Below are 23,659 nucleotides of genomic sequence, written 5' to 3'. Positions count from 1 at the left end.
ATAGGTTTATGAAAGGTCCGTTTTTATCGGTCTGAATCGATGTCGTGTTTCCAGGGATAAAACACACGGGCATGGAACTCAGGGTCGGCAGTGTCTAGGATGACACCTATTGGTCAACAGGGACTGTGTCGACACAGCAGTTAGGTTGACGTGAACATGGTGAATAAAGGTCGACATGCGTTTTTTATGTTTTTTTGGTGTCATTTCCTTCATAAAGTGACCGGGAACCCCAATTAGTGCACCGTGTTTGCTCGTCATGCTTCGGGCAAGGTGCTTCACTCTGCTACCGTTGCGCTCGGCACAGGTTACCGTTCCCAATTGTAGTCCACGTGGATCGTAAAGTATGAAAAAGTTGAAATAAATAAATAAATCATGTCGATTTTTTCCACGTTGACCTAATGGCCGTGTCAACCTATTTCCGGTGTCGACCTACTCACTGTCAACCAATGGGTGTCGACCTAGGCACTGTCGACTAGAGCCCGGATACCAAAACACACATTTACTAACACTTAAAAATGGATATCAAAAATCGTCTGTTAGTAAATATGTGTTTTAGCCCCTGAAACACAACAACGATTCAGATTGATTAAAAGTCGATAAAAGAAAAAACGACCTTAAGTAAATACACCCCTTGGCCTGCTTTGTTCTACCCAGAAGACGGTAAAGTCAGATGTTTTACTGAGTCAGAAAAATAATCGCTATGACTAATATGTAATCATGACTGGGCAAGAAGCACTCCCATACGTCTCCTTCCTGCCCACAAGTGCGACGCCAGTCACCTGACGTGGACACATGTCCATGTCGCCTTATTCATATGGTTCTGTGTGTCTTCCTTTCACTGTCCCTACTTTTCCACTTACAATGCTTGTTGCCTTTTCCTGCAGTGCAGGCGGCTGACAGGCCAGGATATCAGCATGCGCTGTAATAAGCTCTAACCATTGTTTCACTGCATGTGACATCCAAAATCTTTGTGGGGTTTTAATTTGCTGCATTATTTTGTGGGGTAAACGCAGTAGAAAAGTCCAGGTGTTTTTTTTCCCCTCACTAATTATATTAAATTATATTCACTGACAGTTTGGACTATAGGAGACAGATTTGTGTCGGCAGCCGACACACTGGGGGTCCATTATAACTATTAGTAGCGCCATACTGTATTTCTATTTATTTATTTTCAAATGTTGGGACCAGTATGGAGCCAATCAAATCAGTGGAGACCAATGACATCACCAAACTCTTAATACCGATGTGACCTCATGCACCTCTCTTTTTGCACCATAGGGTGCAAGACGCATGGCGCAACGTAGACACTCCGCCACGGAGCTTTACCCGGACTTTCATAATGAAATTAAGGGCTCTATTCATGAAGAAGTGAAAAGAGAGGAGAAGTGAGCCAGTGGAGAAGTTGCCTATGGCAACCAATCAGCTTTGAAGTAACATTCATCATGTGCATGCTATAAAATTATACATAGCAGCAGATTGGTTGCCATGGGCAACTTCTCCACTGGCTCACTTCTCCTCTCTTTTCACTGCTTCATGAATAGACCTGTTAGTCTCATAACTGCATCCAAAGTTGCGTATAGTGTCCTAGGCATTTAGGATTAGTATTTGTGTCACAAAGGAATTGTCAGGAAGTCACAGATTAAGCCCAACGCTGCGTGGGGCAGTGCTTGGTGCGGCTTATTTGTATCTGTCCTCAGTCTTTTTCAATTTGTACGCAGGTTATTGCCGGAGCCGTGCACAGCTGCAGCATGCATGGCCGACGCCAGTGTCCACGGTAGCCGCACATTGGACTTTTGCTGCATTATTGTATTGAATAATATGCAAATTCGATACAAAAGAGTGTCGCTAGGCACATGGCGTGTCTTAGTTGCAAATTACGCGATGCACCAAATAGTGCTCTTTGGTACAACATGGGGGTAGGCGTATGGGGTCACATCTGTATTTCTTCAGCCAACAAAATATCTGCCTCCACTGTAGGGGGCGCAATATAATGGTTTCCAGCAGCATATGTATTATTATCTATTTTGGTAGATAATAATACAGTACCATCAGTCACATTTATGAACTTTATAGAAATTGTTGAACCGTTGTTTTTTTATTTGTGTGAATGTGTTGAAATCAGTTGTCCTTAGTAAGTGACACTTACATAACTCGCAGCATGTGACATCTACAGTACAGTATAATGTCCTTCAGTTACAGTAGTTAAAAATAGAACAGTGATAGAGTCGGTGATTTTGATCTGCGCTTATAGGTATAGAGGCAGCCTGTATGGTACAAAGGGCCTTCACCAAGACCCCAATATAGGACAATAGATACAAGAAAGTGACCACACCTGGCGCCACCATACACCAACAACAAATGAAATAACTTACTTAAATATCAACCAATTGGAATTGATAGCCTCTTTTATAGTGGGAGTTATTAGTGGAGTACAAAAATCCACCCTTCTCAGAGAGGTAACAAATCTGTAGGACTAAAAATTAAAAAGAACATAGTGCAACCAGTTTTTTAAGGTGAAGTGAAGAAGATATTTTTACTGGAACACCACTTCACAAACAGAGCCAGCTGCGTTTGGTCACCTGTGCGGGATCCAGATGGTTAGAGCCTTATGCTCTAAGCATAAGGCACAGGTGACCAAACGCAGCTGGCTCTGTTTGTGAAGTGGTGTTCCAGTATCCCATTTGGGTGATATGCTTTTAATCTTTTTGTTTAATGTAAGTGTGTTTTTGTCAGAATAAACCGATTTGTATGGTGAAGCAGTATTGCACTATATTTTTTTCCCTCTGAGTCCCCAGCCTATCAGGACATCTGCGGGAATTGAGGATCCACGTCATATGGTGGATGATATGCTTGACTGACTCATATTTATGTGAGTTGAACCAATAAAAATATCTTCTTCACTTCACCTTAAAAAACTGGTTGCACTATGTTCTTTTTAATTTTTAGTCCTACAGATTTGTTACCTCTCTGAGAAGGGTGGATTTTTGTACTCCACTAATAACTCCCACTATAAAAGAGGCTATCAATTCCAATTGGTTGATATTTAAGTAAGTTATTTCATTTGTTGTTGGTGTATGGTGGCGCCAGGTGTGGTCACTTTCTTGTATCTAGTAGTTAAAAATGAAACTATGACCAGTCTAAACCTGGTGCCGAATGAGTACTCCACCACTGCCCCGCATATGCTCAGAAAACACCATCCAGCGTATGCGCAACTACAAACCTGGGCACTCTAGCTGCTTGAGACGTTTTATTATTGGAGAGACATAACAGGGGAGGGGTGGTTAGATGTAGGCTGCTTACATTAGGTGTGTGTATGCACAAATGTGGCTCAACATGCAGAGTTGCAGGAACACCTGTTAGGTGGCAGGTGCAATACATGCTGATGATTATGGCTTGGTGTAAACCATGTGCAAATGCCGTCGATGTGGACCATTGTGCACAAATATGAGCGTGCGTATGCCCCTATATTGGGATGAGTGCCCTTTTCAATCTTACCCCAATAGAAGTGAGCCACCCCACAAATATATAACTAGAGGTCTAGACATATTTTGTGGCTTATTCCGGGTTTGATTAAGGCTACATCTTGCTCCCATTATTGTTTTGTCTGCTTCTCCTGATTTCTTAATTCTCAAATCTTCACAGCCGCAAGAGCACTCAGAGCACATTTGCAGAATTCATGTGTGAGCCCTTACGGTATTATTCAGCTATTCCGTTTCATGCATTCAAAATGCAGTATGGTTTTTGTTAAGTTAAATGTTTATTTCTTTTATAGTGCAATACTCACTTTTAGCCTGTAGATGTCAGTATTGCATTTAATGTCTATGGGAAATGGAAATAGTGACACCTGCTGTCTCTAAAACGAATTGCAACTGTGATAATAACCTTTGGATGATGTATAACAGTTTATCAATGGTAGCAGCTGCATTGAGATCCTGGGACGTGCTGCATTTAGCTTTCAAAACAGTGACGTGAGCCCTCTGAGTAAACCCTTCCTATGTGCCTACAGCTATTGTGGAACTACAAATCCAATGATGCCTTTGCAGCCAGCAATGAGCGGTCCAGAATGGCATTGCTATATGCGATTCTTATGGTTGCATGTATCATATCACACACGCAGGGACGGAGCCCATCTCTGTTCACCGCACTTGCATGGCCTTTATTGCCTGGGAGGGTTACGGGGGAGCCCTCCACCGGCTACATCAGCGATGTGTAGCTCATAGGCTACATTAGACTACTGCCATATTCAGATAGCGGGAGCTGCAGGGGCAAATTGGTTATTGATGAATAAGCTGCAGATCTTTATTGATAATGGGTCCCTAAGTGGTTCAGGATTCATGGGTGGATGCTATGCCGATGATTGTGTTGTTGGCCAATGTTTTTTGTACTGCGCTTGCATCGGAGAGCCATGTTCAGATGCGCATCCTGAGGGCTGCTCTGATGTTCGATGGTGCAACGGATGTGCACCGATAGTGCAGATGGTACGGTATATGAATTCCAGCTGCTGCGCCATCAGCATAAATTTGCAGACCCGCTGCGTAAAAGATGCAGACCCTGGCTTCATCCACCTCCGGAACAGGTCGTCCATAACTTTACACGTGGACTGTTAGGTTTCTGTGTTTTCCCAGTTGCAAAACTGGAGAAGTTTCTCAGTCACATAAATGTGTGTTCTTCCAGTACGCTCTCCCCAGTCCTGATAGTGCGTGTTTTAAGGAAATATCCCCTTTTTTCTTAATAAATCATAAGCCTTTTGCCGCTGATGTTCGCAATGCTGCGCTGGGAAGGCATGATATGAAACGGAGTACATAAAGGGAAATTCATCAAAGTGCACAAGTGGCCACTGCACAGATTCTGCGCCTATTGTGTGATTATGGCAAAGTATTCGGGAAATGACGTGGCTTTGTGCACTATCATGGCGGAAATGGATGAGGTGGTCACTGTACTTTTTCAGATGGATGGGAAGGATGCCTTGCTGAACAGGAAAGTGCCTCAACGTTGGGCAGAAACAAGCTCTAGCGGGCTGTTTCAATGACGCCCAACAGGTGACAAGTCCACATTTCTGGGGTGTTAGTAGGTTAGTGCAACAGGTCTTCATAGAGAGACTTGGAGACCGGCTCTTATGAATCTTTTCTGCCACCTAGTCATAAAAAGGGAGATAGGAATTTGCCTTTATAGGCACAAACCCTGGATGACCCTTAAGTGACATTGGGCAGAACTTGAAGTTATTGGGAAATGTGTGTACAGGCTTGAGGTGGAGCAGAGTAACCGTACACACCAGAGGATGTCTTAGCACTACGAACAGGCCAATTGCTTAACCAGTGGAGAGGTTATGAGCAGTAAAAGGATGCAGTCTTACTCACATGCACACTGGTTGGTTGGTTGGTTGGTTGGTTGGTTGGTTGGTTGGTTGGTTGGTTGGTTGGTTGGTTGGTTGGTGTTGGTTGGTTGGTTGGTTGGTTGGATGGAGTAGAGCTTGAGCAGAACGGGGTGTCATACAACTGACTAGCCATTGCTCATACACAGTGACAAGATGGCGCCATGCATGCACAGTACTAGGTTTGGTGGCCATCTTGGTTAGGTAATGAAGCCTCCCCTCAGGAACCAATGGAGTCTTCACAGTACCACACTCCACACTCAACACCCCACCACGCTACAAGTTTCTCCATGTTACACAAATATTATATAAATCTTTCTTGTAGCAACCTGCACAAAAGGTAGGATTAAACATATAAGAAACATCAACATATCATGTGAGTTTGTTTGATCTTCTTAGTAGATGTATCAGTAAGAGTCCCTTCACTGACAGCATGGACCGTAGCAACAGTCTCCCCACTTACAAGCTTGGAACTGCTGTCACTGTCATGACATTTAAATTTTGCACAGTCATTTAGCCTCTCTTGGACTTGCTCTTATACCAGTCGGATTTTGACTTGGGCTTCTGGATTTTTAGAGTTTTACTGAATGCAATACTCACAAATCCCTCATCCTATTTTTTTAGGTGGCTTGCTGATTTTTGATCTTGAAGAAAAAATTCTTATGGTTGAACTTTCACGCTGGTAGTCTTTGGCTCAGAAGCATCTCCAGCTGCTGGCATCACCAGCGACACTTATTTTGAATAACAAATTCTAGCTTTTCTGTTTCCATTTCTTTAATTTGACATCTCTAGACTTGACACGATTATTGGCACTTGGATTTCTCAATGTGTAGCTTTTGCTTTCATGGCAATAGCCAAGTATCATGCACGTTATTAATCTTAAATCCAGTTTGTGTCTTCTTTCTTTCGGTACATTCAAGGATTGTTCCACCTCTCTGATTCTCCTCCATTTTCAGATCTCTTGGTCTGCGGCTTGTTTGATTCTCTCCCAGTCTTTTGTAGTCTACAATTTTCTTTGCTACTTCAGATCTCTATCTGATGAAGTACATGTGTCATTCTTGTGAAGTTATCTATGAATTTCTATATCCACTTACTGACTATAATTCCATTGGACCACACAAATCTGAATATTCTAGCTCAAGTGGTGCTATAGCTCTGCTTACAGAGTTGCTAAATTGCTGACGATTTTGGGGGTAATTCAGATCTGATCGCAGCTGTGCATTTTCGCACAGCAGGTGATCGGGTCCAAACTGTGCATGCGTATGCGCCGCAGTGCGCAGGCGCGTCGGACGGCTACAACGGGCATTGCCGCTCAGTGACAGGATGATGCAAAGGATCCACTCGCACGGGCGTTCGCAAAGGTGATTGACAGGAAGAGGCCGTTTGTGGGTGGTAACTGACCGTTTACAGGGAGTGTCCGGAAAAACGCCGACGTTCCCATGCGTTTTCAGGGAGGGTGACTGACGTCAGCTCCGGCCCCGATCAGCAGGTTTCAATCGCACTGGAAGAGTAAGTCCTGGGCTGCGCAGAGACTGCACACAGTGATTTTTAGCAGTTCTGCTAACACATAGGAATGCACACTTGCACAGCGAAAATACACTGCCCCTGTAGGTGGTGACTCTCTGATCACAGGACAGCAAAAAACGCAGCCCAGCGATCAGATCTGAATTACCCCCTTTGTTTTCCTACATTACAGCTCTCACTCATGACATTCCTGTGACTATCCCTATCTAGCTTTTGAACACTGTTTTATTCAAGGTAACCAAATCTTCTATGCCACAGTTCCTATGACTGGCACTCAGTTGTCATCATTGCGTAACAGTCCTGTGTATCAAGGACATATAACTGCTGACACTTTGTGCCTGTAGCTACGACGGTCCCTCTTCTGTTTCTCACAATACACTTTCCTTTCGTAAAGTGAACTCTGTGGCCTCTCTGTTCTAGGACACTGATGGCTATAATATTTGCTCCCATCTCTGGTATGTCTTGGATTTCTGTGACTTTGCTTTTGCTCCAACCCTCAAGCAGGCTTTAATTGTCCTAACTTTTGTTTCTGTAAGCACTTGGTTGCCGATCCTTCAATGGTGACAGAATCACATTTGGATAACGTGGTGAACCATTCCTCATTGTAGCTGAACTGCCTGGTTAGGCCTGAATCGATATACCAGTAATCTTTTCTGCGGCTATCTGTAACATTCAGGGCTGACTAATCTCTGCCATTGCATTTCCTGCTTTGCATAGGATTAACATTCTTTTGCTTGCAGTCAATTGCTTTGTGACCTATCTTGTGACAATTGTAGCACATCATGAACTTGAATTTTCTTATTATGTATGCAATGCAGTGATCTCAGCATTTGACTCACAGGGCACACATTCCTGAAACTGTAATAACTTTGCTCTTGCTGTGTCTGTTGTTAACTTTGCTTTCAACGCCACATCTAGGAGGTAAAACTTTTGGCATCTTACATTTATCCTTCTGCTGCCTGCAGTGCTATCCACATGTCTTTTGCTGAAATCTTGCCATGTGTTATAAAGTACACATTTTGCTCTACACTAAAGTCGACAGTACCCATGGACCTCTCTACATCATCTGGATATGGACTGTCACCGGAGTCTACTGTCACCTTCTACAATCTTTCACTTTTCAGTTGCCTTTCCACAACAAACTTCTATGTTGCATAAGTGTCTGTACATTTTCGCTTGATAAATCCCATTGTGGGTGTTTCTCCTGTATGTATGCTTCCTACAGATATAACTATCCAGTCCCTGTGCTCTAATATGCTTCACTGCTGCTACACTGTGCTGGAAACACTCTGCACTGTCTTCACTCTGTGTTCTTATTGCACTTTGCACTGTACTTGTACTTCAGATGGCGTATGTGTCCTGCTCTTGGCATCCTAATAACATGGGGTTTGTGTACTTCAATATAGTGTGGCTCATAACCTGTTGGAAATGTGTTTACAGACTTGAGGCATAACCAAGTAAATATACACACCAGCAGATGGCGTAGCATTACGAACAGCCCATTTGCTTAGCCAGCGGAATGGTTTATTGAAGCCGTAATGGGTACAGCCATACTCACTGCTATACACACAGTTTGGATGGAGTGTAGCAGGGTGTCATACCAACCAGTGATTATATGCAGGATGCAGGTAGCAGTGCAGGACTCTGGAAATGCTTCTATAATAGGTAATTTGCGGCTTTTCACTGGAACTAAGTGGTACACAGCCAGGTACCACTGTGTCGCTCATACACAATGACAAGATGGCATCTCTCATGCACAGTACTAGACCAGTCAGCCATCTTGGTCATGGAATGAAGATTCCTCTCAGGAACCAACATAGAGTGTGTGCAGTAGTGCACAGCACTCTAAACAGTTTTACTTTTTACATCATGCATCTGTGGTGGGCCACAGTCTTGGACACACAGCGCAATTGATGCAGAACTTGTAGCAAAATATGCGCAAAGTAATCAAAAGAAAAGTGTTCACAAAAGTAGAATATTTCTGCACTTATGCCGAATGTACACGTCTGGAGATAAATCTGCGTCTTCATGGACAGCATCCTATAAAGATGGGTAGGGCTTTGTAGGTAAGGGTGACTACTTGGAATTGGATTGTGCAGGACCCTTTTGCCATGCGCAGATGTGGAGCAGTGAGAGAAGATCAGCCTTGGTGCGGTATTTATAATTCACTGAAGGTGGCATAGATGGGTCAGGGGAGTGCCAGATAGGGGTTGGTTGCAGTGGTCAAGGAAGGAAATGATGAGAGAATAGATTGGGCGTTGTGTGTAAGAAAAGGGCTTATTCTGGAGGTGACGGAACTGCTGAGACTTAGTTTATATGAAGAGTAAAGGAGGCTAGACACCAATGCAGACGGTTTGGGAGACTGAGCAAATTGTAGTGTTGTTGATGATGAGATACAGTACACATGATGGAAAGGGATAGGGAAGGAGGAGAAATGAGAATACGTTTATTTTGGGTGCATTGAGCTTTAGGTAGTGTTGGGGCATCCTTATAGAGACAACAAAGCGACAGTTTGTCACATTAGATACCAGAAACGTAGTCGGGGAGGAGGGACAGATTTGACGCTGCCACCGTAGAGGTGATAGCAGTGACTGGATTAAGGTTTTAGTTGCATAACAAAGGAAAAACTGAGATTCTGCGGTGCTGGAATTCATCTGCAAAATCCAGAGTGTTCCTAGGTCCTTTCCCTGCAGAATAGCCTGCATGCGGTGAGGGGTTGGAGCAGGGGGAGGTGGGGGTGCTCTTGGCTGCACACCTTATTTCTAAACATAGTAAGAGGCGCTACCATTGTGAGACTTGTAGTGCCACCCAGAAAAAAGAGAAAATGTAGATGAACACCGTAAACACTAAGAACACTGGCAATCAGAACAATTGTGTGTGCAGCTTTATTTTCTCTTTTTCCGGTGTAACACGGTGAGAGGTGTAAACTGGATGGGATTAAAGAGATGAGCAGTATGGTTTTGTTGAAAACCAAACACACCACAAATTCGGGGATCCGAGTAGATCAATTTTGGGGATCTTAGTGGACTGAGTCCCGAGTCAGGTCTTCCCTCGAGTTCGGAAATCATATTTAAAAAACAAATCTGGAGTTTTGGATTGTGATTCCAGGTGCCATGTCACTGAAAAGAGTATATGTTGAGGTGGTCAAAATTGATGAGAAATGACTGGAATTTAGTGTCATTGATGTAAATAATGCTATAGGAACAAAAGCAGGTCCAAGTTACATACTTTTAGCTGATTTATCAATTTGTAAAGAAATCCAGAACCATTGGCTCTCCACCATCGATGGCAAAACTATAGGTGATTAACCATTGATGATTTGTAAACCATCGATGTTCAATGCACATCCCTAGGTGTCCCCCATCCCCTGGTTCCCTAGACAATAGCCTAACAGATTCCCCCAGGTTATTGGATGTCCTTGTTACTTTATTAGAGGTGCAAAGTGTTCAGCCTTAATATGAACTGTGATAACTGGACTCAGATACACTAAACCGTCTCTGCTCAGTTTACATTGGGGGTAATTCTGAGTTGATCGCAGCAGGAATTTTTTTAGCAGTTGGGCATAACCATGTGCACTGCAGGGGGGGCAGATATAACATGTGCAGAGAGAGTTAGATTTGGGTGTGGTGAGTTCAATCTGCAATCTAAATTGCAGTGTAAAAATAAAGCAGCCAGTATTTACCCTGCACAGAAACAAAATAACCCACCCAAATCTAACTCTCTCTGCACATGTTATATCTGCCTCCCCTGCAGTGCACATGGTTTTGCCCAACTGCTAAAATATTTCCTGCTGCGATCAACTTTGAATTACCCCCATTGGCCACTCACAGCAGGCAGATTCAGACGCACAATCCTATTGGTTCCTTGATGACGAAGTTTCCCTGCAGCAAAACTTTAACAGCAAAGTAACATAAATACAAACGTATCAAAAGAAAACACAGAAAGTGTTGCTGTCGGGAGATATCTCTATTGATAAATCAGTCTTTGCACCGGCGTTCCGTCCTGTGATAAGCACAACTCCCGGTGTTCCTGGCAACGGGTCAGTCACTCGGACCCCCGTGCGCTAATTTGTTTCGGAAATGTTCCTATTGATTCCAGACCCCAGCTGAGGCTGCCGTCTCATCGGCGTGGCAGGGGTTAAATTATTCAGCGCAGCTTTTGCAGATAAGCAACATCAAAGGAGGAATTTTTTTTTTTTCCACAGGCTAATTATTATTCCACTTACCAAGATCATGAAGCGATTCCATAACAGCTTTCAGGAGCGATCTGTATATTTATCTGTGCCATAAACATAAACGTCTAGAGAGGAGAGTAAAACAGCTCCCAGGGTGACACTGTTCCTGGAGGTTATTGACGCCACGAGAAAACCTTATCTCGTCTCCATTAAAGACTCCAGGCAAATGTCTGTAGTGCGGGGATGACCGAACGACCGTAGGAAAAATTATTTTAGGGCAATGACTATATCTAAACTTATTACTAGGGTTTCGTGATCTCCACTCCCAGCAGCTAGGAGTCATTTTACAATGAAGAACCCAGATATTAGGGTACATTTACTGGGGTACGGTCGTTAGGTCGACCATGGAAGATCAACATGCATTAGGTTGACATGGTCAATACGTCGACATGTACTAGGTCGACAGGTCAAAAGGTCGACGTAAGTTTTTCACATTTTTTTTATTTTTTGGACTTTTTCATACTTGACGATCCATGTGGACTAAGGTTGGGAACGGTAACCTGCGTGTAGCGCAGCGAGGCACCTTTCCCGAAGTATGGCGAGTGAAGCGAGCCATGCAAGGGGACATGGTGCACTAATTGGGGTTCCCGGTCACTTTACGAAGCAAACTACACCAAAAAAAGTAGAAAAACCCATGTTGACCTTTTGACCTGTCGACCTAGTACATGTTGACCTAATGACCTTGTCGACCTATTGCCCCTGTCGACCTAATGCATGTTGACCTTCCATGGTCGACCCAATGACTGTCAACCTAAGTTGAGTCGACCCAACGACCCATACCCCATTTACTAAGGTGGGAGTTTTCTAGAAGTGGAGATGTTGCTCATAGCAACCAATAAGATGATACTTAACATTTATCTAGCTGCTTCTAGAAGATAATGGGCCTAATTCAAGGTTGATTGCAAAATAGCATTTTCCTCTAATGGGCAAAACCATGTGCACTGCAGGAGGGGCAGATGTAACATGTGCAGAGAGAGTTAGATTTGGGTGGCTTTACCGCAAACTTTGTTGGATACATCTCTCCCTGAATGTTAACCTGACACAGAGCTTTAGATGGAGATTCTAATGTGGGGCCAAAGAAATACAGTTTCAGACGGCAAGAAAATGTACAGTAGATCGTCAGTCTTTATAGTGAATGCTGTTTTGCTGCACACTAGCTAAATGTTTTGTATAAAGGGGGTCATTCCGAGTTGATCGATCGCTAGCTGTTATTAGCAGCTGTGCAAATGCTATGCCGCCGCCCTCTGGGAGTGTATTTTAGCTTAGCAGAAGTGTGAACGAAAGGATCGCACAGCGGCTACAAAATAATTTTGTGCAGTTACAGAGTAGCTTCAGACCTACTCAGCGCTTGCGATCACTTCAGACTGTTCAGTTCCTGTTTTGACGTCACGAACACGCCCTGCGTTCGCCCAGCCACGCCTGCATTTTTCCTGGCACGCCTGCGTTTTTCCGAACACTCCCTGAAAACGGTCAGTTGACACCCAGAAACGCCCACTTCCTGTCAATCACTCTGCGGCCAGCAGTGTGACTGAAAAGCTTCGCTAGACCTTGTGTGAAACTACATCGGCCGTTGTGAAAGTACGTCGCGCGTGCGCATTGCGCCACATACGCATGCGCAGAAGTGCTGTTTTTTTGCATCATCGCTGCACAGCGAACATTTTCAGCTAGCGATCAACTCGGAATGACCCCCAATGTCAGTATGTACTGAGAAAACAGCTAACATAAGAGATCAGGGATCTCGCTCACTTTGCAATTGTTCAAGAGGCAGAGACTTCAACTTAAACTGATGACGCTTTGTATGAGCCCTTAAAGTACCATCTATGACTACAGATCATGAATTCAGGCCCCCTACATCTACAAAGGCCAAAATCTGCCCTATCCCAATCAACAGCAAATCGTTGAATGCTGAATCATATGTTGCAGTTCTCAAAGTGTCGCCATATTCGCTGAAGGCATAAAACACAATCAGATAAGGGCCTAGGTACACAGGCAAATTCCTCTATATCGGACAGTGGTCAGCTGTAGGGATTTTGATGCTCCTTAACGACAATCAGTCGGATTCGCACTGTACAGATGCGTCGTATCTCTCGCTTTGTCGCAGTTTGTAAATTAATGTTGGTGGTGCAGTAAATATATCTATTTCTCTCAGTTTTAATTGGTCACCGAAGTCAGTTAAACAGCTACATAATCTCACTTTTTAATGTTATATTTGACTACTTCCCTGGGATAAATTTGGGCAAAACAACAAAAACTCAGATTTCGGTGCGATGAAAACTGCCGCAGACTTTGGGCAGAACCGTTATACGCTATGTTCTGCCTGAATTTCAGGTAACTTTCCTGTACTGTACTCGCAATACGATCACTTTTTATTAAATCTGATTATGCTACAGTACTTGGATAATCAAATATATATATTTTTTTTAATACCTATTTTAGATTGTTACGTTTTATAGATGATACTTTTTTGTAATACTGTATGTTGGCTTTGTAATTGTAACTTAAGCAATGGTTATAGGGCATGCGGCGCGCAGGGTTTTACACAGTCACAGGGGTGATGGTTTTATATTTTAAAGATTCTTCTCAAATTGGTTCCCAACAAATGCCTTACAAAAGTGCAATGTAAGAAGTTCACAAACCAGGACCTTACCACCAAAGTGGGGACAGTTGGGAGGTAGGAGAGAACCCCAGGTTACATTGAGCTGGGTTATTATACTGTATGTGATGTATCTGTAGATATACATGAAAAAGCACGCTACTTACACACAGAATCACTGCATGTCCGCCTAGTGACCAGTCTCTTTACCCAATCTTAAATTTTCGTTTTTGGCACTTTTTCCAAAGCCGCCATTGTAGCTTTCAGTGTAATTACTGAAACCTTTCATAGTCTGCCCCCTCGTCCAGACCCTGTGTGTGGGGGCCCCTGGACAACCGCCCCTGTCGCCCCTCCCTTAATCCGGCCTTGCAGTTACCCTAACGCTGACAATGGTCTGTTGAAGATCCACTTGATCTATAGAATCCCCACAAGATAACAAAGATTCTCCCTGGGGATCCTGTTTTATTGAGTGTGGAGTGTCAGTGGCCAAAATCTGACCACTCATAAACTTAAATAATATTTACAAAAAATATTTCCAAAGAAAAAGAACATTTATGGAATTATTTTCCTAACACTGTGGATCTCTAAGGGAACATATTGCCATCATGGCGGATACAGTTTGCGGAGTAATTCTATTTAAGTTCACCGTGTGCTGTTAAATAAACAGGACGGGGAATTTGGCCTTCTAGCTGACTCAATGCCTTACTGCATGAAATTGTACATTTCCATTCCGATATCGGCCACAGTCATCTGTTCCTTCAGCTTCAAGGGAAATTATATGATATCTGAAACCCTGTTTTCTCTTGTACTCTCCCATTTATCTCCCAGGTAGCTGACGTCCAGAGATATCTATAAAATTGCAGGAAAGGAGCTCAGGCTATAGAGCTGTTTGTGGACTCCCGATAGGAATTTAATTTGTTTTATTTGGGAAGGGGGAAGGAGGGGGGTAGGGGGCTGGGGGCTGCAGCCCAAACAGTGAGACTGGAGTGACTGGCGGTGTCAGTAGCTGGAAATGACAATTATTAGGTAGGAGTGTAAAAGTCAGCGTTTGTTTGCAAGAAAGCTGCTGGACGGGAATCATTTATTTCAGTGCAGCTAATACCCCTTTTCCACTAGCTAAATTTACACATGTTTTTGCACGGGGTGCGCATCAACATGGGTTTTTAGTAAGTGGAAAGAGCTCAACACGGGTTGAGTGACCCTGGGATCCTACCCAGGTAGCTACCTGGGTTGAACACGGTAGCACGGTAATGACCTGAATAATTGTGCAGTGGAAACGGTCGTTACCCGTGTTTTCAGACCCAAGTAACGAGTGACATCAAGAGGCTTTTACAGATCTTACACGGGTTAAGGGGAAACAGATACAACCCGGAAATAACCCGTGTGGAAGTGCAGTGGAAACGGCGGGGCCAACACGGGTTGTAGCCATGTTAAACATCCTGGTTCGGACCAGGTACTTTGGTGGAAAAGGGGTATTAGGGTGCGGAACTGTTACGAAACTTATATCAAGATATATAGGTCCACCCGTACACTAAAATATTTGTCATTATTTTTTGTTAGGGACGCTCTGCATAATTTATTTTTACAACATCATTAGTACATTTCAGGGGCAACATTCAGCAATTTTGGGTGCGCCAAAATTAAATTATATATTGCCTTCCCCCTCCCAACCCATTCAATGGAAGTGTCATTGCGGTAGTTCATGCATGTGCGACAGAGACCCACGGAAACGCCACAAGTGGTCTGGGTTTTTAGAGGCTGTATTCAGCTGCATTTTACCACTGGGCGAGATTGCTTCCAGACCAGTAGATGGCCAAGACCTTCGGAGAGACTCCGTAAGACGGAAAAATGGCACTGCCATCGCAAATAAAAAACCCATTGATGGTTGTAAAACATCGACTATCGATGACCGTCCCTAGGAGATGTCACCGAGTGTGACATTAGTTCCCTTGTAGTGACATAGATTACAAATCACTGAGGGGCCCATTTATCAATAATTACATTCTCAATGCGATTCGGTCGCAATATTAACGCCCAAAATTGCATTTCGGCATGTGATAATACCGCTCCAATGTAATAAATAGTACAAGCAGGGACAGGGACTCGGAAAGAAGCCCATCCATGCGATGTGCTCAAAGTGAAGCGACCACATCAGCGCGTGTGCGGCGGCCATCATTTCTGCGAAGTGTAGACCATAGGACTGCAGAGGTAGCCGCAAATCGCATACCCTATAGAAAGCAATGGGGCCTACGGCTACTGTTGGAAATGGAGGGACTGCAGCAGGTATTATAGAAATCTGCTGCAGTCCCTCTTTAATACATCGGGGGCGATACATAATATTTGCAGGTGTCCTCCGAAAACGGGTGTTTTCGGGGAATGTGATGCAAAAATTGATAAATAGACCCCTGAAAGAGAGAACGACCAGAAGAAAGAAATGACTTTATGGTTCAGCATTGTAACAGACAATAATCTAAATATACAAGTGCAGGCAGAAAGATTTTCAAGCCTTCAGTGATCTTTTACCCTATGAGTAGGCACAGGTGTGGCAGGAGGTGGTGGCACCTGGCTGCCCTTACACATTGGGCACAGTACACATAAGACTGAGGAATAGAATATTTGCAGCAGTGCATATAGAAAACTACTGTTTGCAGCCTATTCTGCTGCTGTTTCCATTTACTGTGCAATAGGAGAAAGCGTTATCCCCGGGAGACAGTGAGAGAATATTCATAAATTGCCTTTTAAAGATCATTCGACGGCTATTTAAAGCTGATTTACTTGGACACATGTATAGAAGGCTATAATGTACAATCACCTATGTCTGGGGAAGGTTGCAGGAAACTGAGCAGAAGTAACACTGACCCTTCCCACAGCCAGGGAATCAGAGCATGACATCCTGTATATGAAATGTCCCTATTGTCACATACTGTGGGTCACATGTCACCAGGACGGTCCTTAGAGTAGATTTAAAGGGCAAATATCATAACGCGGTGATATTATTACACTTATATGATCAAAAAAATAATCATTACGGCGACAATAAAATGTCAGATTACTACAACACAGTAGAGCAGTGTTTATTGCAAAATGTAATTTGATTTTTCCATTGATGGTGAGGGGATTTGCTGTGACTGGACCGAGTGCACTGAGGTCTACTCCACCTCTATTGTCTAATAAGTTTTTATATATGAATTTTTTTTACATGATTCCAGTTTTTAGAATTATTTCAACTGGGCAATTGAATTTGGGTGGAATCCTAATATTTATTATGTGTATTTACTGGATGCAATGAAAGATTTGCAGAAAAGCAGCAATTGTGACCGATAATGTATCTATTTAATACCATGTAGCCTATAAACTTACATCTTGTATTGTTCTGTTCAGTGACAGAATCCGACAGTCAAATATTGTACGATGTGAAAATATTAATCAACGATAACATCAGACAGTAGATATACCAGGCAATACTGTGTTTATATAATGGAACTCAATGCATTTCTTAAAGGAGATAGCTGCTCACATAGAGTATTGCCAGATAATATTCTCTGATTGTTAATAATTTGCTATTCAAATTCATTGTTCTGGGTGCTACAATTTATTCCTGAAACCCCATGTTGAAAACTCAGAAGCACACTGTTACATGTGGCAGATAGGTAGAGGACTGACCTTCCTCTTTATCATCTGTAACCATGGAAACTGCACTGCACTGATTTTCTCCATTGCTACAGATGATGCAGTATGATATCAAGCAGTGTGTTTTAGAGTCTTTAATAGGTGGTAACAGGCTGAAGTCTTTCACAAGTCAGTGACGTACACAGCGTGATGATTTTATTTAACAACATTTATCTTGGAAGGTGCTAGTCTTTCAAAAACATGGATAAGAGTCATTTTTCAGGCATATTAAGTTACAGTGTATATGTTAAGCTATTTCTATGGCAGTGGTTTCCAAACTGGGTGCCATGACACTCTGGGGTGCTCTGCGGTACTTGCAGAGGTGCCCTGGGTTGGTGGTCCGGGACCAATTCAAATTATTTATGGTCAATGTATAGGCAAAACCAGTGCTGGTGGCTGCCAATTATATAATATGTGGTCAAATCCTGTCCCTCACCAATTGAACCTAAGGATGACATACAGTATAAACACAATTTGCTTAATTTAATATATTTTTCTGAATATCTCAATAAGAAACATTTGGCCTAGGGGTACCATGAAAAAAAATTCTGATATTCTATGGTGCCGCGATTCCCAAAAAGTTTGGGAACCACTGGACTATGGAGACATACCACTTGGAAATTTGCATTTTGCCTTATAAATAAAGCGCAGATTCAATTACACGTGGTCTGCCAGACACATGCCGCAAAGTCCACGGAAGCCGTTCCAGCGTCAGCTGGCGTGTAATTGAATCGGCTTCATGGTACGGTATGGAAGTGTGTTGATACGGCTGGTGGCAGGGGCTATTTATCAAGCCTGGTGCCCAGCAAAAATATAATACAAAAATTCACCGTCACATTATACAAATCAAATGATCATTATATAATGTAATAAGCTGCTATGTGTTATGTGATCCGGGCAAATGTTTTCACACATGTTCACCAATGTCCTGCTTCATGTCAGTGATATTGCTGTTGAGTTCACCATCCTCCAATATTCTGCCGAACTCATCATTATATAATCATCACTCAACAGTCTAAACGAGGAACCCATACAGTATAAAATGTATCAATGACATAACCGCAGAGATCAGATTACCAATCCACAGGGTCCGTCTCCCGTGCCATGGGCGCAATGGCGTGGGCGCAGTGATGGGCCAGGGGTGGAATATTGGGTTGTGTGTTGGGGAATTGTTGTTGTTCTATAACTGGTGTGCCGTGATGACGTGGTGCCGTGATGTCATTCTACCGTATGCCGCAGTGCTCCGTGATTGTGGCGTGCGTCCATTTCCGTGATTCCATCCTTATCGCAGCACCAGCACGTTACAGATAACTGAATAAGGGTTAATGTCAGATTGCGTCAGCTGAGGACGACAGTATTCATGCAGTAGCTGCGCTTGGCGCAATGATGACGCAGGATGAGAGAGGTTGGGCTGTACCGTGCAGGAGAGAAGCTAAGGAGGATTAGTAACTTGTGTGGTCAGTAGGCCACGAGGTTACGGTGGCACAATGGTGTGATAAAGCTGTTTGTTGTTGCTGTTGTGTTTGTACTGATCACAGCAGTGAGGTATGAGGCATAAGGTAGGACCATCCGGGTTATAGGCTTCTAGTTTGGAGGTGACCATTGCTTGGAGGTCTAGTAAGTCACAGGACAGGATTCTACTCATTTGTCTAGAAATGTTCTGACCTTGGCTGACTTTGTGCATTTGGCTGCAATGTAACATTTTCTAAAAAGTACGAATCGAGTCCCGTGCGACGCCCCGTTCACGTCTTACATTCTCACTACGTCAGCATTATATATTCAGTAACACATAGAGAACATTTGGCCACATACACACATTATGGTTCATTTTTACCCAGGGGATACAGAGTACAGACACACGCATGGGGGGGGGGGGAATATACAAACTCCATACAGTTAGAGCTGTGTCGGGAATCAAACCCAAGGCCTCAGGGCTGTGAGGCAGCGATGCTAACCATTACACTATCCGTGCTGCCCATGCTGGATTGGTTATTGATATTTTATCCATGGGCCTGCTGTAATTCATGTTTGTATGCAGATGCAATTGCGATTTCCTAGGCTATGGAACCACTAATGGACGTGATCGTAGCCGTGCAAAATTTGCACAGGTACAAAAGCATCGCACAGCGGCGATGCTTTTGTACTTCAGGAGTAGCTCCCTACGAGCGCAGCTCCTGCATGCTACCCGACGCTCTCCGGGTCGCAGCGGCTGCGACGTCACACAACTGCTGCGGCCCGCCCCCCGCACAGCCCGGGCATGCCTGCGTTGCCCGGACCGCGCCCCCGAAACGGCGGCCCAACGCCACCGGCCTGCCCCCTCCCGCCCAGTGAATGCCTCTGCCTGTCAATCAGGCAGAGATGATCCCTGGGCTGAGATGCTGATAGCATCTCTGGCATGCGCCGGTGCACTGCGGCACCTGCACATGCGCAGTTCAGACCTGATCGCCCGCTGTGTGAAAACGCACAGCAGCGATTAGGTCTGAATTAGCCCCAATGTTAGGATGTGAAGCTGACACCCAGAAATGGAAAGTGACACCAATCAGAGCCATCGTAAACTCATTCGCAATTGCGTACACATTTGCAGACTTTACGCAACAACAAGGAACATTGGGTGTAAGTGTTGGCCTATGGCCACGCAGACTGTATACGGCAGCAGCGACGCAGTCACCATGTGTTTGTACACAGCTGATGGCAGATATACAGTACACCCCAAAAGCGGACATAACACCCTGCATTTTTTCAAACACTCCCCGTTAGCACCTCCGGACAGTCCCTTCCTGTCAATCGCTTCTCCATGAAATCCTCACTGCCAGCGAGATCGCAGCTGCACCTTGACACATCCCAGAACGCGCAGTCGGTTGATAAACGCTCCCTTGCGTGAATATCGGCCATTGCGTATAATCACGAATTAGGCCCAATGTATGTCAACATTATAACACATAACATTCTGGTGTCCACATTATGGGTGTCCGTATAGTAAGTAGCAGTTTGGGAATGCATGCCCTTTGCAGAAGTACAAACAGCTCATTACTGATTTGTTTTACTGATTTCTCTGCAATTCTTCCGCAAGCTCCATTCCTGCAAAATCTTTATTGCATACATTTCTCCTAGCCCCTTCCCTGCATCCAGTACATATATCTACAGACTAGTAGCCGGGGTGGTTTGAAGGGAGAATTTACAGACCTCCGTATTCTAGGGCTCAATGAGAAACTGCCGTGCCACTTTAACCCAGGACCGATAATGCAATTAGTAGTTTGCACTTAAATTTGAATTAAAACAAGTCTCACTATAACTCACAGCTTTTATTGTGCTGCACAGCCTGAAATGAACTGCGCCAAATGACAAATAGCCCCCCCAACAAACGCCAATACTTTCCTCATTTGTTTTTAATAAGTCTGGCACCGTCACTGGCATCTGAGGCCGTGATAAAGAGCCCCCAGTCGTCTTTGTGAAAGTTCACTGGATAAAGCTTTTGCAACTTGCAGAACACGTTGACAGGCGGGTGGAGAGAAGCGTTAGCGGATACACGTATCTAGTGCAAAGGGTCCCTGCCGCTGCCTGAGGGAGCAAGAGGGACAATAGTACAACGGGAGCCGGATGATTAATCAGACGCTCCAATCCCACCCTAAATATGCAGGAAGCAGTCAATGCAATTAGCCACAAGGGAAGAGTCTTACAAAACATGTTAGGCGTGCAGGCAATTTCTCATTTGCAAACCATAATTAATTTGATGTTTAGATTAATTTCTTATGTTCTCCCAAAGGTGCAGTGAAGGCATTTTTCCATTACAATGAAGTTGATGGCTTATTGGGAAGATAAATCTCAGTGACAGTTCTGTGGCTGACTTCAACCAAAACTTTTGCACTGGCCAAACTCACATGACGTAACTTTGGAACAAATTCTAATTAACGTTTAGATCCAGTCTCCCCCCGTGTTCTCTAACCCTTTGCTGCCAAGGCTCCGGGGAGAGGATTCTGGGATGGGCTGTTAAACAACAAAAACAAACGCGGCCTTAAATTGGAACCATCGCCCTTTGCAGCGGATGTAGACATATTGTGGGCTCGCTGGACCAATCAGAATGCATGCTGTTAGTATACTGGAAGCGATCACTTTTATTGAACTCTCGCATAAATACACAATTAATAAAATATGCTGTACACTACTGTGACAGCACAAAATACTGTATGTGGCCTATAGACATACAGATGTGTCCACATACACCCCTATCCTTAAATTGCAGCAAATAGACCCATTTGGCGTGCTACGGGTTTTGCAATTAAGCTGTGCCATGTGTCCCTCCGTAGACTTTCATATACAGCTCAGTTGCATTGCTAATGAGATATAATTACATTGCATGGATACCCTGGACACAGATGGTAAACTGGGTAAAAATGCAAAATACGGACATCCTATACAAGTGAGCTATGCTTCACGCCATGTATTGTTGTCTATGATGAAAGTGCCTAGTACACTAGAAGCGATTCTTGCCTGTTTTCACAGATATCGTGTGTTTTTGCACTGCTATAGCATGCCAATCCACCAGCGGTATACAGGGTACGTGTGCTGTGTGCTTTCATCACATTAGCACTGTCAGAGCCATGCACATTGAGTAAAATGTTGAGTGAAATAGACGCATGCTGAAACATGGTTGCATTTTACATGGCGAGCCAAATGGGGCTATTTGGCGCGATTTGAGGATAGGCGTACAGTATGTGACGCATCTGTATATCATCTGGAATGGCCGGCGGCAGCCAACAGAGTTTTGATAGGATCACATTCATTTTAGCCCTAATTTTAGAGCTTTTTCAATATTGTCAAAAATACAAAGTGATGAGACTTAATGTGTCTGTATTTTACAAAAGAGAGTTCCAAAGATTCTCAAATGATGACTCTGTGTCCCCAACCTCTCCCATGTAACAAACACACAGGGGACACATACACAGACGTATGCATTGCACACACCAGGGACAGGACACGCAAACAGACAGACACACACAAGGCACACAAACAGGCCAACACAGAGCAGGGGCTGAGTATTGCATCCATTCTGCAGAAATCTGCCTCTATCAGTAGAGGAGCTGCCTCTGCTCCACCGATCCAACGCTCCCCTCCTCTTTCCTACAGTCCTTGTGTCTGGTTTATGAGGCAGCGGCCCTCCCCTGTGAACTACAGTACCTACTACAGAGCTGCAATACTCAGTCCTTCTAAGAATTTACAGCACCACTGTCCACGCTCCTCACTCCATATGAATGGGAAGATCAAGGGGGAGGGGCTTTGACAACTCTGCTCTCTGTTTGAAGTGGGAGGTGGAAGAGAGGCTACTGCTAGACCTTCTGAGTTTTCGGGGAGATGGGAAAATGCCAGACCAATGGAACCATACCTAAACTTTTATTCCTTAGTTGCCCAAAGCTCCGATTTTAGATTTATTCTGACTACGTTTAAAGGGAGCTAGCACTTCGTTGAAATTGTACAAGATACAGGGGCAGATACAGTCAATCAAAGTTTGGCGAGAGATAAAGAAGCAACCAATAAGCTCCAAGCATGTTACTTGCGGTGGGCCCAATTCCGATTTGTGCGCTAATGCCTACACAACTGCGATTTTTCAGGCTACGGTCGTGCAAAACAATGCAAGTGTTGTAGCCGCCCACAAATGAACAGAGGCGCCCGTCGCAACACGATGCAACGCAGTCATTCCATAATTGCTCGCCTGCGTAAATGCCAGCATTGCTTGCAAGTCTTAATCATGCCTGGTGTTTGAAAAATGTCAGTTGGGAGCTGATTGGTCGGTACTTTATCTCTCTCCAAGTTTTGATACATTTGCCCCACAGTACTGCCAGTTTGTAACGTGAAAGGTTAATCTGGTTTGTAGCAGCTTTTGCCCCCTCCCGGATTTCTGGGCACCCACGCACTGACTGGCAGCAAAATTGTTCTTCCCCAAGTCAGAATGACTGCAGATGATTGTTATTATGTATCAGTATTACTACCAGCCAGTCCCAGCTTCTTAAGCACTTTGCAAATAAACCTCTTGCTCGTTAGGCTGCAACACGATTGCCTGGAAACTGCTTGATACGTGGCCCAAAGAAATGTCCTTGCAGAGCAGGCGGGATTGGTGACAGGTGTATTGGCACCGTGGACAGCCAGCATCTTTCCTAGGAATTGAATTATTTCCCGTACTGGGGTAATGAATAGAAGGAATCAATGACTCCGGTGGGCCACATTGAAATCAGAGTGCAGGTGTCGCTATTGTTCGGGCAGTTCAGGCAGAAAG

The 23,659-nt window shown here is 44.0% G+C and overlaps 1 protein-coding gene across 12 annotated transcripts in view; it reads left to right on the top strand.

Moving 5' to 3' along the window:
* The window catches only part of CELF4 (CUGBP Elav-like family member 4), a 1,208,497-nt gene that overhangs the window by 1,146,273 nt on the left and 38,565 nt on the right, over positions 1-23,659 (top strand). The gene's annotated exons all lie outside the window — the stretch shown is intronic.

Source organism: Pseudophryne corroboree, chromosome 1 (assembly GCF_028390025.1).
Source record: "Pseudophryne corroboree isolate aPseCor3 chromosome 1, aPseCor3.hap2, whole genome shotgun sequence".
Taxonomy (NCBI): Eukaryota; Metazoa; Chordata; class Amphibia; order Anura; family Myobatrachidae; genus Pseudophryne; species Pseudophryne corroboree.
The sequence above is the reverse complement of the archived record's forward strand: the minus strand, read 5'-3'. Positions and strand labels throughout refer to the sequence as shown.